The following is a 16,757-nucleotide window of genomic DNA, read 5'->3' as shown; positions in this document are numbered from 1 at the left end:
GAGAGATCTCCAATTCTTGGTCCTTGACCCTAATTTCATGGATCTTTCCCTTGAGTTTTGGAACCTATCCCTCCTTTTATGGATCCTTAACTCCCTCTCCTTCCCTATAAATGAGATCCCTACTATCCACAACTGGTTGGCTATTGCTTGATTGCCTTCTTAGTGTTGAACTATGCCTGAATGTTGCCCATTTCGCTAAGGAGACAGTAGTGCTTCAAGTTTAAGGCTAGGACTTGGAAAATCACCTAAAGGAGGCTTCCAACATCAAGGCTTAAGTGGTTGTAATGCTCCCTTTACCATTCTATTTATAATACATTATGTGTTTTCTTTCCATAAATGTGTCTATCATTGCTCATTTAGTATAATACTTTATCCGTTATATGGTTTATATTGGGATAGTTTTTTCTATGTATGCATTTCTTGTCTCCACATGATTTTCCTTGTAGGTATTCATCTACATCGGCAAAGAGGATATTGAGCTTGGAAGTGGAAGAATAAAGGATGACACCAACGTCTTTTAACATCAGAGTGAGGTAGGTCATCTATCCTCTTTTGTGATTTCTAGTATAAACTAGGAAAGCTTGCACATATTTATCCAGTTTGTTGTTAGATCCTCCCATAGGAATAGAGGGATCATTTTTGTCTAGAGAAAGGATTTCCAGCACAACACCATGGATCATGAGCAAGATAACTCAAAGAAACAGTAGTCACCTACTACCAAATCTGCACCTTCAAACTTAGCATAGCCTTATGTTGAGCCATCTCAACCCTTAGTAGAGGAATCTCATTCTTCCATCAATATTAGGCACATAAGTAAGTTGCATTCCCATTCTTCTTAAATAAGTTACATTCCTCTATTGACTTGCAAAATAATTTGAATCCACACAAGTTAGTGCCTTTCCTTCATCTAGTAATGACCACACATTGTCACATATGATCACAACATCATCCTCCATATATTCAAGTGGCCTTATATCTGTAACAAGTTCTAACAACAACACCTCAAATCCATACACATCATATCTTTCATTTATCTTAAGGCTCTCACAAGAAAATTCGGGTGCCATATATCCTAATGCGCTCTGTATTTTTCTACTAAGAATGTATCTATCAAGCATGGGAAACAACTTTGCAAGGCCATAATTTGCAACTTTAGGGTTGCAATTCTCATCGAGCAAAATATTGATGGATTTTATGATATAGTGTATGACTGGTAGTCTACAAGCATGGTGAAGATGTGCAAGCCCCATTGCACTCCTCATAGCTATATTAAACCAATTTGACCAACTTAACTGGGGATATATTTGGGATATTTCATGGAGTTGACTATACAAACTTCCACTTTGAATCTAGTCATATATAAGAAGCTATAATTGAGGTGTACAAAGTAGCCTTGCAAATTCATTATATTTGGATGCTTGACTTTGTGCAAAAGTTTTATCTCCTTCTCAAAGTATTCTTGTGATTTAACCAAATTTGAAACCATCATATTCTTTATAGCAACTACTCACCCATCCCCTAGGATTGATTTGAACACAATTTAAATACCTCCCCTTCCAAGCTCACAATATTTGTTAATAAACGCGTGAGCACTAGTTATCCAATCCGTAGATGCATGATCAAAGTTCGGTGTAAACATAACCAGTTTTCCTAGAGCCATATCAGTGGATGGGGACTGAGAAAATCTATCAAGCATAAGATTCATCGATTTTGAATTGGAATGTTCTTTTATATTCAATATAGTCACAACAACGACACCAAATGCAATCGTACTTGCTGCAGATATTGCAATTATTATAGAAACACTTTTGCAGATATTAAAATTCTACAAATATTCTTGCAATCTTAGCTTCTGCAGATATCACAATTCCGCTTGTGTATATCTAATCACATGAATTCCTCCTCCGGTTGGACTCCCTCTTGTATTTTTATTTATAACTATTGGGTTAGGCATAACCATGGGACAAGTAACATTCACTCCCGATCCACATAGGCCTACATTTTCTTTGAAATAAGTCTTGTTTAATGTGTTTAATATACATATTTTTGGTATCCTCCCTTTAAGTTTGTTGTGTGAAATGGTTACCCATAATAGATGACCCAAGTTCCCTAATTGCTAGGGTAATTCTCCAGTAAGATTGTTGATTGCCAAATTAAGCTTTATCTGTCGACTCAACTTGGATAATTACTTGGGTACATTTCCAGTCAAACTATTGTTTTCCAAGCTCAACAAAGCCAAACATGAACATTCACCAATTTCTGCAGGAATTCATTGAGATGAGAAATTTCCATCAGTTGCAACACTAAAAGAGCATTGGCATTACCAAGTCCCACATGTATGGCTCCAAACATATGATTGTAACTTAGATCCAAAGACACCAATGACTTCAAATTACCAATCTACGACATAATATTTGAGGTGATAACGTTATATGAGAAGTTCAATAGCTTTAAATTGGAGCACTGAGTGATTTATGGAGATATTTCCCCACTCAACCTACTATGTGAAAAATCTAGTTCTTCCATAAATTGGTATAATTTTGTGAACCATCTTGGAGAATGCTTCCACTAAGAAAATTTCATGATGGATATATGTTTTGTAAACCCAACAAAAAAAACTCACCAGGAATGCTTCCAGTAAAGCCATTCCTACTGAAATAAACTGAGTAAAGCCTACTACAACTTAGTAAAGATTCTAGAATGGGTCTACAGAGATTACTATATGATACATTTATGAGCATAACATTTAGTAGGAAGGATGTTGGATTAATGGGTCTTGACCTAGGTTCATACTTAGTTGTGCCAAACAAATCCCTACACTGTTGTCCCTTTTGGCATCAATCCACGGAGCACAGACTGAAGTCCTACCCGAAGCAGTATGGGAGGATACTGGGACCAAGTTTCCACACCCAAAGATAAACGTGTTGTCATTTTGTACCCTAAATCTAACCTCGCACAGATCGATAAGCCCTTATGGCTTATCAATGTAACTACCTTTAATCAGCCTCTAGACCTCCGCGAAGGTCTACAATTGGCTTATGTGGAAATTGAGCAGGTGACTTAACTACTTACGTACCTTGTAGATTACTCTTAATCCCATATTTACTCAGATTTGCTTAAGTGTTCGATAACTTTAACATACAACTATATAATCTTCACGTAATCACTTAACATCATTTGTGTTCGTATAACAATATAAATCAAGTAAATTCGCGCATCAATACATCATTATTTCATAGAACCATTATTCATCACAGCATAAGTGCATTCATACATAATAGAATTAAAGAGATAATCACAGGTATTTCTGCCACAATATTCTTTATTAATATTCAATTAAGCTTACAGACTCAAGACTTCCCTGTGGACTCAGTTGCAAACACTACTCTAGGCCTTTGCTCTCACAACTATAGAGCCTTTCTTCTTACTCTTCTACACTAACTTAGATTCCTTTCATCGTACCCATAAACAACTCTACTCTTCTATCATGCCTTAGACTCTCTAAGACAAACCTATCTATACAATCCCATGGTCTGTGGACCATGGATAGATCTTCAAAAAGCCAACCTAACTTACATAAAGAAGGGTAAAACCCTTTTTGACTCTTTTACTATCTACACACCCCGTGAACACAATTTGTGGAGACTTTACATGTTTTTACATAAAACTTGGGATCTTGCCCCAAAACTTGGGCTTTTGCCCCAACATTGACCCAGGGGACCCCATCCCAATAGGTCCCCAACACAAATATCGTACTCGCCCTCGAGTCACTTGGCTGGTGCGGAGATCTCGCTATGAAGATCCCCCAGCTCTACTTGTGCAACCACTGCTTCAGCCGTGCTCTGTGTGGTTACTTGCTTGATCTATTCTATCATCTGCTCTGTGGCTGGTCCTGCATTGTCCTGCTTAATCTTTTGTTGTGTACTCTAGAAGTTTGCCAACTTTTTCTGTATGTTAGCTGAGACTATTTAGGCTTCATCCAACCAAGGCCCCAACCTAGCCTTAAGGACTGCCTCTTTCTTCTGCGCTGCTTCCACTTGTGTAAGCAATTGCTTAGCCTCCTGCAGCTTGGTGAGGAGTTGTGTTTAGAAATGGTGTGCATTTTCACCCTCATTTCATCGTATTGTTTTTGTAGCTTGCAGACTTTTGTATTTAATACCTGCTGGGTGGGATCTTCCTTCAGGCTCGTCACTACTTCCATGGCCTATTCAAACAGCATGGTGTAGTCCACAACTGCGACATCCACCGTAGAGGCTACATCTTTAATAGTAATGGTGCATGGCAACACTATTTGATAGGTAGGAGTGTAGGCAATAAATTTTGTGAAAGGTACATTAACTGTCTCAAAAATCTCTTTATTTTGAATAATTCCAGATTTCATTATTTTCCCTGGAATGTCCCATGAGTCAAATGGTATCTGACAATCATTTTAAACACGAAGGGTATTGAGAGGAACACCCTTGGCTCCTCCCTCATTAAATTTTGCAGAGGTTTGATGATACAAAGGATTTACTGTAAAATAAAATGTAGAGAAGAAAATCTAATGCAATGTAATATTACATATGATAGGCTTTCCACATACAAGTTTCAAGACCCTAACATTATGAACGAAATAGAATGAGCCATCCCTCCATGAAAAGAAAATTAAAATATTACCGTCAAACTTCTTTACATTCATTGAATCAAAAAGAGCGGAGGTTATGGACATGCACACATTCCAAAGATGCAAGATAAAGTAGCCAAGAACCTCAAGGCATTTCATTTGGTTCTTGTCTAAATCATACTTTGGAAAAAATGCCAAAATAAGAAAACACCAGAAGCAACTTCCAATTCCCGAAGACACAGTTTCGATAATGCCCTTAAATTTAATGGCCCTTTTTTCAAGAAACCATTGCTAGCTCTTAGAAATGGGAACAACATTTTCCATCACATTTCCATTACAGGGCCATTTTGACATGGGAGAAAACATCCAACTCCATTTCTAGCGACATAAATGTAGACTATCAACTGCATTTTGTTCAGAGGTAGAGCATATCTATAGTAGTTCCAATGATGAATTTCACTCCCTGTGAGGGTTTTCCACCATAAACGCTTCTTCCCCACTGTTCTCTCTGTGAACGTTCAGATGTTTCTTTTATATATCAATATTATAGTCATGTTGATGCCATGATTCTAGAAGTAGGGTCCAAGGGCATGACAAATAGGTTGCATCACATGTAACCAAAGTTATCTATTTTTAATTCAAGAGTATGAACATGAACATAAACGGCTAGATTAATAAAAATCAAAAACAAGGATCCTATAGTTCTAAAGCTTGGGTGTAGTTTGGATATTTGTACCTTGCAAAGTGGGACACCCTCACAGGCTATGTCCTTTTGAGATATCATGACTAGAAATCTCCCCAACTACTACTCTATCTTAATCTCTTGCATTCCAGATCATGTGAATATGAAAGAAGTATGAAACAACTTCATAGTTCTTAGTAGCAGAAATTATAAAATAAAAAGAGACATACATGTCCCTTTGAGCTTCTTAAGTTCCTGACTAGTTTGGAAGAGATACTATAAGTTCTCCATCACACAATAAGCTCTTCATCGTGAAAAATAATTCCAAGAAAATGAACATACAAGGAGATAATGTGGACACCAAATAAATCCAATGTTGTATTTTACACTGAGTGCAACCAGATCAGAATAGAAAATATGCATTATAATTGAGCCCAACAACCTCATAATCAAGGAGAGGAAAAAAACCAATAGAATATTTTAAATAATATTCTACTTTTATTTGAGAAGTCAATTAAAAAAAAGTAGAATAATATGAAAAGCAAAAGAGAATGCAAGCATGTTGAATACCTTGGTCCTGGAATACAACCTAAAACTGCTTTTGCTTGGTTAACAACTCATCTTCCTTAGATGTAAGAAAATAGGTTAACAACCTACGAACCACAGGCACCTAGCAGAAGTGAAAGTCGATACCCTTACAAACTACCAGTGGGTTGTCCCAAGTGGGGTGCTTTTCCTTGAATAATGGTGATGCATGAGCTTGCATTTGTAGATAGCATCTAGTGATCGTTGTCCCCATTACTGATTTGACAAGTAAGTTATGATATATTTTTCAAATTATTTTAAAAATGTTGATTACCTTAACCAACATTATCATTATTGATTAGAGGGATATTGGAATATTTGTTTGGAAACTTCTTTTAAGGGCAAGGTAGACATCGTGAGGCCCTTTTAGTTCCTTTTGGGGTGTTGTATGTTCATAATTTATTAAGAATGGTGTGTTAATTATGTTCAAAATGAACTTTCAAGGGAGAAGAATTGGTAAACCCTACACACTACCCAAGGTTAATTTTTTTTTCGCCTAATGTAACTTATTTTTAAAAAATCAGATTATATGTGTTCCCCACTCACCACAACAACAAAAACGGGGTAAAGACAAAATATCCCCATGATGCAATAAGCTCTTCATGATGCAAACCAGTTTCAAGTCCATGAACATACAAGGATAGAATGTGGTCATTGATTAAACATGAGGCTATATTTTATCCCTCTGCCCAACCAACGTGGAATGAAAAAAAAAGGCAACAAACCAAAGAATAACATAAATAAGTTTCTATTTTTCTTTGAGAATTCAATTAAGAAGAAGTAGAATAATATAAAAAGCAAAATAGATTGCAATCATATTGAGTACTTTGGTCCTAGAGTACAACCTAAAACTATTTCTATTTTATTAACAACTCATCTTTCTTAAATGAAAGAAAGTAGGTTAACAACGCAAGTCCCAGAGGCCCTTGGCATACGTAAAAGTCTTCCTCCTTAGAGATCACTAGTCGGTTATTCCAAGTGGTGTGGTTTTCCTTGAATAATGATGATGCATCAACTTGCATTTGTAGATATCTATCAGTAATGGTTGTCCCATTACTAGTTTGACAATCGAGTTATGATAAGCTTTTCCTATTGTTTTAAAAAACCTTACTTCCTTAATCAGAATTGTCATTATTGTTTAGAGGGATATCAGAATATATCTTCGAAATATTATTTTAAGGATAGAGAAGACACATGAGGCCCTTTTAGTGCCTTTTGGGGTGTTGGATCTTCATAATTTATTGAAAACAGTTGCATTAATTATGCTGAAATGAACTTTCAATAGAGAAGAATTCTATAAACCTTACGCAATACCCCAAGTTTAGCTTTTCTTGGCATGATATAATTTATTTTGTTTTAATTAGATTCCATGCATTCCCCACTCAACCCCAACAAAAAATGGGGTAAACACAAAAATTGCCCAAAAAAGGAAAAAAAATTGCAAGAAAGAGGGCATTGAGTAGATTTGGGCATACCAACTTAGCTATCTTCTTTCGGAAAATTATACGGGCTTGATTATGTAATAAGCATTGTATAGTGCAATCTCCTAATCCTTAGTCCATCCCTTGCAGCTCCATCCTCCCAGTAGTGGCATGGATTTTTTCACTCGTGTTTTATTCATTGAGGCATCATTTCCTAAATCACTGCTTTTGGGATTCGAACACTCGCCCTCATCTCCTACCTCTATTACTTTTTTCTCAGAATCTGAATCAGAAACCACATTTTTTATGATAACCGCATTTCTATTTGACTCTATGAGCTTGGCGAAGAATTCATGGCTGCTCTTGGTGTCTCGATAATTGCAGAGTAACCAAGCTACATCTCCAAATTATTATTATCACTATTGGGCTTTGCTCTGTGATCCAAAATCCTATGCGGTCTTCTTCTTTCTTCGATGCCCACCTTCTCTGAACTATTGGAGTTTTGTTTTTTCTCTGTAGTGCATGTTCTTATCCTTTTTCGTCACTTGGATTTCGAGTGACCAACATCTGCCATGATACATTAAGCGAGCTCAGAACAGGGAATAAGGTCTCATGAAACAATTATTTTGAAGTACCACACAGAATATCACAATATCTATGGGGATGTTTGGATTCTAAGGGGATTTTTGTCACCATTGGTATGGTTTCATGATAATATGGTATATGGGTCTCAAGAATACATGTACTATTTTCAATGAGGAGAAAAATGGTCTTGGGCTCCAAATAAACATTCTAGAGTTCAAGTAACATGAAGTAACTCTCAAACAATTACATATATACTTTCTAAGCGATATTGGGATTTCAACTTGGATATGGGAGTCATGGCATGCTATTCTACATAAATAGCAACAAGAATGGTGACTATGTATGGTTTTCTAGTAATATTGTGTGCATATTCTAAGAATTTGAATGTTCTATTAGAATTTGTGCACATTTTTTGTAATGATATATCTATAGAATTATTTTTATAATAATATAGATTACACTAATCTAGATTTATATTAATTGACCAAGTTTAAATGAACATATTTTGAATTCAAATTAATAAAATCATTGTCTCTATGAATCTAGTGCAATAATCAACCATGATATGTAACAATACAACAAAATCCCTAGAACGATAGTGTGTCATCTCTCTAAGATTTGAGGAACAAATTCTTCTTAAAGTTTCAAACTCTTTTTCTTGCCCCTTCTTCCAAATAGAGTATAAAACTATTATATATTGTAAACTTATACTTTATATTGTATAAAATTGTTATAATTTTAGCATAATGGATGGATTCATAGACCCTTTAAAAGGGGGTTGTTGAATCTATTTCATAAATTTTAACATTTCAAACATATTTAGAAGAGGGTCTCTAAATTTTAACATTGTAGATGGATTCAGAGACCCTATTGATGGATTTAGAGGACCCCTTAAGGGGGTTGCTAAACCCATATGCAGTGTTAAAATTTAGTGAAATGTAACACTTCAGTATCAAAATTGCAATTTTCCATTTATGAAAATTTAGTGAAATGTAACACTTCAGTATCAAAATTGCAGTTTTCCATTTATGGAGTGACACAATTAAAATGACTAGCATAAGTGACTAATTCATATACTTGTTGTACTTGTTAGTTGGTCATATTTTTATTCTTGGACTATAGTATTCATTTATGTTAATCATTTTTTACATTTTCACTTATTATCTAGGCATATATTTTAGTCCTGGACTAAATTAGTTATTTAAGTTAGTCTCTTTTATTTGGGCCACTTATTACCTAGTCATTTATTTTATCCCTAGACTAAATTAGTCATTTAAGTTAGTTGCTTCTAGTTGGGTCACTTAAAATTTCTCAAATTTCGTAGTAATTGACTTGAAATAACTATGGTGAATAAATTTTTTTGTCATGTAGTCATTAATCTCTCATTTTGTACTAGTTCTCTTTCCCGCTCTCCCTCTCTCTCCCTCTCTCTCCCTATCTCTCCCTCCCTCTCTCCCATCTCTCTCTCTCTCCCTCTCTCCCATCTCTCTCTCACTCTCTCTCTCTCCATCCCTCCCATCTCTCTCTCTCTCTCCCCCTCCCTCAATGACCCCCCTTTCTCTCTCTCCCCCCCTCCCTCAATGACCCCCCTCTCTCTCTACCTCCCTATCCCATCCCACCCTCTCTCTCCCCATCCCTCTCTCTCTCCCTATATCTACCTCTCTCTCTCTCTAGCGCCCTCTCTCTCTATCTCCCTCCCCCCATCTCTATCCCTCTTTATACCTCCCTCTCTCCCTCCCTCTCTCTCTCCCTCTCTCTCTCCCTCTCTCTCTCTTGGCCCCTCTCTCTCTCTCTCTCTCTCTTGGCCCCTCTCTCTATCTCCCTCCCCCTCTCTTTCCCTGTCTCTACATCCTCTCTCTCTCTCTCTCTCCCTCTCTCTTTATCCATCTCCCTCCCTCTATCTCTATCTCTCCCTCTATCTACCTCTATCTCTCTCTCTCTCTCTCCCTCCCTCCCTCTCCCTCTCTCCCTCCCTCCCTCCCTCTCCCTTTCTTTCTCTCTCTCTCTCTCTCTCTCTCTCTCTCTCTCTCTCTCTCTCTCTCTCTCTCTCTCTCTCTCTCTCTCTCTCTCTCTCTCTCTCTCTCTCTCTCTCTCTCTCTCTCTCTCCCCAATACTTCCTCTCGCTCTCCCCACTACAACTTTATCTTAATCTCCCTCCTTCTCTCCCTCTCCTTCTCACAGTCCCTCTTGCTAGAATTGAATGTCTCTTCTTGAAACCACCCCTACCCTCGATTTCCTAATGTTTCAAAACAACCCTGTGGAGCTATTTAATATCCCTATACTTCTCCTTCTCCCTCTCTCCCCCTCTCCCTACTAAAAATATATCTATGTCTCCCCACTACAACTATATCTCTCTCTCCATGTCTCCCTCACTCCCACTTTGTCTCTCTCTCCCTCACTCTCTCTCTCTCTCTCTCTCTCTCCCCCTTATTCTCCCTCCCTCTCTCTCTCTCTCTCACACACACACACACACTTTCCCTCCGTCGATACCTCTCTCTCTCTCCTCTCTCTTTGTCTCTCCCTCTCCCTCCCTCTCTCTCCCTCTCTCTCTCACCCCCACTCTCCATATCTCTCTCTCTCTCTCTCTCTCTCTCTCTCCCTCGGACTCTATATCTCCCTCTCATAACCTCTCCTTTCTCTCTCCATACTCATCTACATATTGTTTTTTCTCACTCTCCTTATCCCTCTCACTTTCCCTTTATCTCTCTCAATATTCTCTCTCTCTCTCTCTCTCTCTCTCTCTCTCTCTCTCTGTATCCTTCACTCTTTATCTCTCTCTTTCCCCCTCTCTCCCCCTCTATCCCTCTCTCTCTCTCTCTCTCTCTCTCTCTCTCTCTCTCTCTCTCTCCCCCTCCCTTCCTCTCCGTCTCTTTCCGTCCCTCTATTATCCCCCCCCTCTCTCCCTCCAACTCTAATCCCCCCCTTATCTCTCCCCATCCCTCTCTCTCCCTATATCTCTCCCTCTCTCTCCCCACATTTATCCCTCTCTCTCTATCCCTCTAACTCTCCCTCTTTCTCTCCCTCCATCTATCTCTCTTTCTCTCTCCCCATCTCTCTCTCTCTCTTTGTCTCTCTCCCTCTCTCTCTCTCTCTCTTCCTCTCTCTGTTGGGTCCCTATAATACTAGTAATTACCCCATTACTATTGTAGTTATACCCCTTATTTATATTGTTGTGCCCCTATTACCCCCATATTGTTATTTCTGTGCCCCATAGAATCCCTCTATTGTTATTTTTGTGGCTTTATATTATTATTGTTAGGTCGGCTGGATTATATTGTGACTCCTTAGACTCCTATATATAGAAAGGAGGTTTTGTCATTTGTATCATCCAAGAATTGTTCATTTATGTAATGTAAAGGAGGTTGCCCCCTCGAAGAGGCTGAATTCTAAGGCGTGGATCTCTCTTTTCTATCTTTTTGTGAGCTGGTTTCATAACATTTGGTATCAGAGCTTTGGATTCTAGGGTTTCGCTGCTCCAAACAGGTCATCGTGGAATTTTCGCTATAACTTTTTTTCTGTGACGTTTCAGAAGTCGCAAAAAAAACCCATTTGAGAAGAAATCGCGCTGAACCTTGGGTCCGAATTTCAGAGCTTTTCGCGCGATATTTCGGAGATATGATCTGAGGAAGTTGGTCTTTTTGCAGACTCCTGAATTACATTCAAAACAGGTGACCTGGGGAAAATCGTCATAACTTTCTTTCTGAGCATCGGATTGAAATTTCGTAAGAAGGTACAGAAAGAGGACGGACTGTAGTTTTCTTTTATATATTTTTCAGATTCAAAGGTTGAAACAGTGACACGTGGCACTTCATACAAGTTCGCTCTACTGAACTAGTCTATAATCAGGTCACTGTGGGAGATTTGCATAACTCTTTCTTGGAGAATCCAATTTGGATCAGACTTGTGGCATTGGAAAGAGGACATAGAAGGCTACTACAGGTCACAATTTCAGAACTAGATGATTCGAAATTACAGAGATACATCAGATTCAATATCAGGCTTCTACAAAGTGAAAAAAGGTGTGTAGTTTTTTTTTAATTTTTGCATAAGCTTGGTTTGAAGGAATTCAAAGGGCATAGTAAAGCATTATTATCGGTAACTGATGCCCCGAGGAAAGAAAATGCAAACACCTAGTAAGGAACCTGAAAGCTCTAGCATGACTCATGAAGAAGAGGAAGAAATGCTACATGATATATCAAAATTACAAGAACAAGTGCAACAAATGTCACGCTCACAAAAGCTAACAGAAGCTAAGATAAGTGGCGTGGAATCTAAGATAAATGGCGTGGAATCTAAGATAAAGGGCATGGAAGCTAAGATGGAGGATTCGATGGAAGAATTGAAGAAGTTGCTACAAGAAAGGGTCACTAATGGTGAAAAGGTAGTAAAGGAAACTCATGATGAGAACAAAAGAAATGTTAATCATGATTCCATAGACTCTAATGTTGGATCGAAGACTCACCATGTTCCAAAAATCGATATGAGGAAGTTTGATGGCAAGGATCCCGCCACATGGATATTACAGATGGAGCAATTCTTCGATCTCAATAATGTGCAAAACACACAAAAGGTACGTATGGCAACTTTATATTTGGAACCAAATCAGTTTGTATGGTATCAATGGCTTTGTTCTCGTAAACAATTTATCACTTGGGCAATTTTTACGGAAGAATTGATAGCACATTATGAGGATACAAAAAGCAACACTTTTTTTAGCCAATTGATAAGTCTCAAACAAAAGGGTTCAATAATGGAGCACATTGAGGAGTTCCAAAAATTGAACATAAGGGTAAAAGATATTCCAGAGGAGCATAGGATTGATGTGTTCATAGGGTCTTTAAAGGATAATATCCAACATGATGTGCGCCTTTGGGAACCTGATTCATTAGAGAAGGCATTCAGGTTAGCAAGAAAAATGGAAAGCAAAATTATGGCAACTAGGAAGCATACCATTCACAACTATAAAGACGGAAGTGTTGTTGCCCATAGTCTTCCACAACCTACAAGGTTGACACCACAACAATTGGAAGAAAAAAGAGCAAAAGGGCTTTGTTACAATTGTGATAGCAAATACACAAAGGGTCATAAGTGTGCTGAGAAGAAATTATTCTACATAGATTGTGAAGAGGAAGAAGAAAAGGAGCAAGAAAGGTCAAAAGAAGAGGATATATTCCAGGAACAAAGCCTAGATGAAGAACAAATAAATCCGACCATATCTTGTAATGCATTGGCGGGAATTACCACTCCTCAAACCATCAAGATAGAAGGACAAATCAAGAAGAAAAAGGTAATAGTGTTGATTGATTCAGGAAGCACCCACAATTTTATTCATTGTAGGGTAGCAAAAGAATTGAATTGCTTCCTATATCCAGCACCAGAGTGTCAAGTGATGATTGCAAATGGAGGAACAATAAATTGTTCTGGAAAGTGCCATAATATCAAGCTATCCATGGGAGAATATGTATTGACTAGCCCAATGCTTTCCATTCCAATGGGAGGTGCTGATGTTGTACTAGGAGTCCAATGGCTACAATCCTTGGGTACAATAGCTTTTAATTTTCAAGAACTTTTCATGAAATTTTCTGTGGAAGGAAAGGAAGTTGAATTAAGGGGTATTGCAGGGAAACCAGGAAAGATAATCAGCTCTAATGGCATGACAAAGCTTCTAAAAAAGGAGCAAAGAGGTGTAATTGCACAATTATGTTCGCTAGATGTTTCCACATTGGAATCATCTATTTCTCCAGATCTCCAAAAAGTCCTGGACAATCATTCCAAGGTATTTGAGACTCCCAAAGGTCTCCCACCTATGCGTGATCATGATCATGCTATTCATCTGATTCCAGGAAGTGTTCCTCCAAACATCAGGCCGTACAGATATCCCTATGTCCAAAAAAGTGAAATTGAACGTATGGTTGCAGAAATGCTAGAGGCTGGTATAATTCAACCGAGTCAAAGTTCTTTCTCAGCTCCAGTAGTATTGGTGCACAAGAAGGATGGATCATGGCGCATGTGTCCAGATTATAGGGAGCTCAACAAGCTCACTATTAAAGATAAGTTCCCCATTCCTGTCATTGATGAATTACTGGATGAATTGCATGGATCAATTTACTTCACCAAGTTGGATCTTCGTTCGGGATATCATCAAATCAGAATGAAGATTGAAGACATTCCGAAAACGGCATTTAGAACTCATGAGGGTCATTATGAATTTTTGGTCATGCCTTTTGGCCTTACCAATGCACCTTCAACATTTCAAGGTTTGATGAATTCAATTTTCAAACCATTCCTTAGAAAATTTGTGTTAGTATTTTTTGATGATATACTAATCTACAACAAGTCTTGGAAGGATCATGTTGAACATGTTGACAAGGTGCTACAACTATTGGAGGAGAAACAATTATATGCAAAAAGATCCAAATGTTTCTTTGGAGTCCAGGAGGTGGAATATTTGGGTCATATTGTATCTCATGAAGGAGTTAAGGTAGACCCTAGCAAAATTAAAGCCATTAAGGAATGGAAAATCCCCACATCCATAAAGCATCTGCGAGGATTTCTTGGGTTGACAGGGTATTATCGCAAGTTTGTTAAGAATTATGGGAGAATAGCAGCACCTCTAACAACATTATTGAAGAAAGATTCATTTTCATGGACTCCGGAAGCAACAAAGGCCTTTGAACATCTTAAAGAGGCAATGTGCCAAGCACCGGTCTTAGCTACACCGGACTTCACAAAAACCTTTATTGTGGAATGTGATGCTTCAGGAAATGGAATTGGTGCTGTTCTAATGCAAGATGAAAGACCCATTGCTTTTGAAAGTCGTCCAATCAAGGGAAAGTTTTTAAGCAAAGCTATTTATGAGAAGGAAATGTTGGCAATACTCCATGCACTTAAGAAATGGCGACCCTACCTAATGGGAAGACACTTCAAGGTAAAAACGGATCATGATAGCCTTAAATACTTTTTAGAACAAAGATTATCCTCTGAAGAGCAACAAAAGTGGGTCACAAAGATGTTGGGTTATGACTTTGAAATCATCTACAAAAAAGGGAAGCAAAATGTGGTGGCAGATGCACTCTCAAGAAAGGATGAGGATGTGGAAGCATTGTTGTGTGCCATTTCTATTATCCAACCAGATTGGATAAACGAAGCAAGGGAGGAATGGAAGAATGACGAAGAAGTGTGGGCACTTATTCGAAAGCTACAACAAGATTCCAGTACTTCTGATACATTTAGCTGGAAAAATGATTCGTTATGGTACAAAGATCGCTTATACCTCTGTAAGAATTCCCAGCTAAAACAAAAGATTCTTATGGAATTGCACACTTCTCCCTTAGGAGGGCACTCAGGATTTTTAAAAACTTACCACAGGGTTAAGAAGGAATTTTTTTGGGATGGCCTTAAATCAGATATTCAAAAGTTTGTGGCGGAATGTTTGGTTTGCCAACAAAATAAAGTTGAAACAATTAAGACACCGGGTCTATTACAACCTTTATCCATTCCAAGCCAACGTTGGGAGGAGGTTTCAATGGATTTTATCACAGGTTTACCCAAGTCTGAGGGAAAGAGTGTCATCATGGTGGTAGTTGACAGACTTACCAAGTATGCACACTTTTGTGCATTATCACATCCATTTAAAGCCAGTACAGTTTCTACTGCATTTATGGAAACAGTTCAAAAGCTACATGGAAACCCAAAGATTATTGTAAGTGACAGAGATCCCATTTTCACTGGAAATTTTTGGACAGAATTATTTTCTTGTCTTGGTACTCAGTTAGCTCATAGCTCATCTTATCATCCTCAATCTGATGGGCAAACTGAGATAGTAAACAAATGTTTGGAAGGATATCTTCGTTGCTTTGTATCTGATAAACAGACACAATGGGTCAAATGGTTGCCTCTGGCTGAATGGTGGTATAACACTTCCTTCCATACAGCAACAAAAATGACCCCATTTATGGCACTTTATGGGTATCAACCACCATCCATCACATCATATTTAAGAGAAAATTCTAAGGTTCAGGCAGTGGAACATCACATCGAACATCAACAACAAGTCCTCCAACTCTTAAAGGATAACCTCGTGTTGGCACAAAATAGAATGAAACAACAGGCAGATCAACATCGCAGTGAAAGAAGTTTTGATGTAGGTGATTGGGTATTCCTACGGCTACAACCATATAAGCAAATGTCCCTAAAGCAAGCTAAGAAGGATAATAAATTATCACCAAAGTATTATGGTCCGTACAAGGTGTTGCAAAAGATTGGTACTATGGCATACAAATTGGAGCTTCCTGCAGCTTCTCGATTGCACCCAGTTTTCCATGTTTCATGTTTAAAGAAGGTTATAGGCGACAAGCTCCCAGTTCAAACAATATTGCCAGAACTTGACGAGGAAGGAAAAATTATATTGGAACCGGAAGCAGTCACAGAAACAAGAACTCGACAGCTACGAAATCGATCAATTTCAGAGTATCTTATCAAGTGGAAGAACTTATCCGCTGAAGATTCCACATGGGAGGATGAGAATTTTATGCAGAAGTATCCAGAACTACTCAAGCGTTGAGGACAACACTTTTTTGAAGGAGAGGGGCATGTTGGGTCCCTATAATACTAGTGATTACCCCATTACTATTGTAGTTATACCCCTTATTTATATTGTTGTGCCCCTGTTACCCCCATATTGTTATTTCTGTGCCCCATAGAATCCCTCTATTGTTATTTTTGTGGCTTTATATTGTTATTGTTAGGTCGGCTGGATTATATTGTGACTCCTTAGACTCCTATATATAGAAAGGAGGTTTTTTCATTTGTATCATCCAAGAATTGTTCATTTATGTAAGGTAAAGGAGGTTGCCCCCTCGAAGAGGCTGAATTCTAAGGC

At 38.1% G+C, this 16,757-nt stretch overlaps 1 pseudogene; it reads right to left on the bottom strand.

Annotated features, from left to right (window-relative positions):
- Positions 1-854: 854 nt before the first annotated feature.
- LOC149237907 (putative LRR receptor-like serine/threonine-protein kinase IRK) lies at positions 855-2,741 on the bottom strand (annotated as a pseudogene).
- Positions 2,742-16,757: the final 14,016 nt, after the last annotated feature.

The sequence above is a fragment of the Pinus tabuliformis genome, chromosome 8 (assembly GCF_031772625.1).
Source record: "Pinus tabuliformis cultivar Carrire ecotype Pingquan chromosome 8, CPIR1, whole genome shotgun sequence".
In the NCBI taxonomy this organism is placed as follows: domain Eukaryota; kingdom Viridiplantae; phylum Streptophyta; class Pinopsida; order Pinales; family Pinaceae; genus Pinus; species Pinus tabuliformis.
Note: the sequence above shows the minus strand (reverse complement) of the source record. Positions and strands in the feature narration are given on the sequence as shown.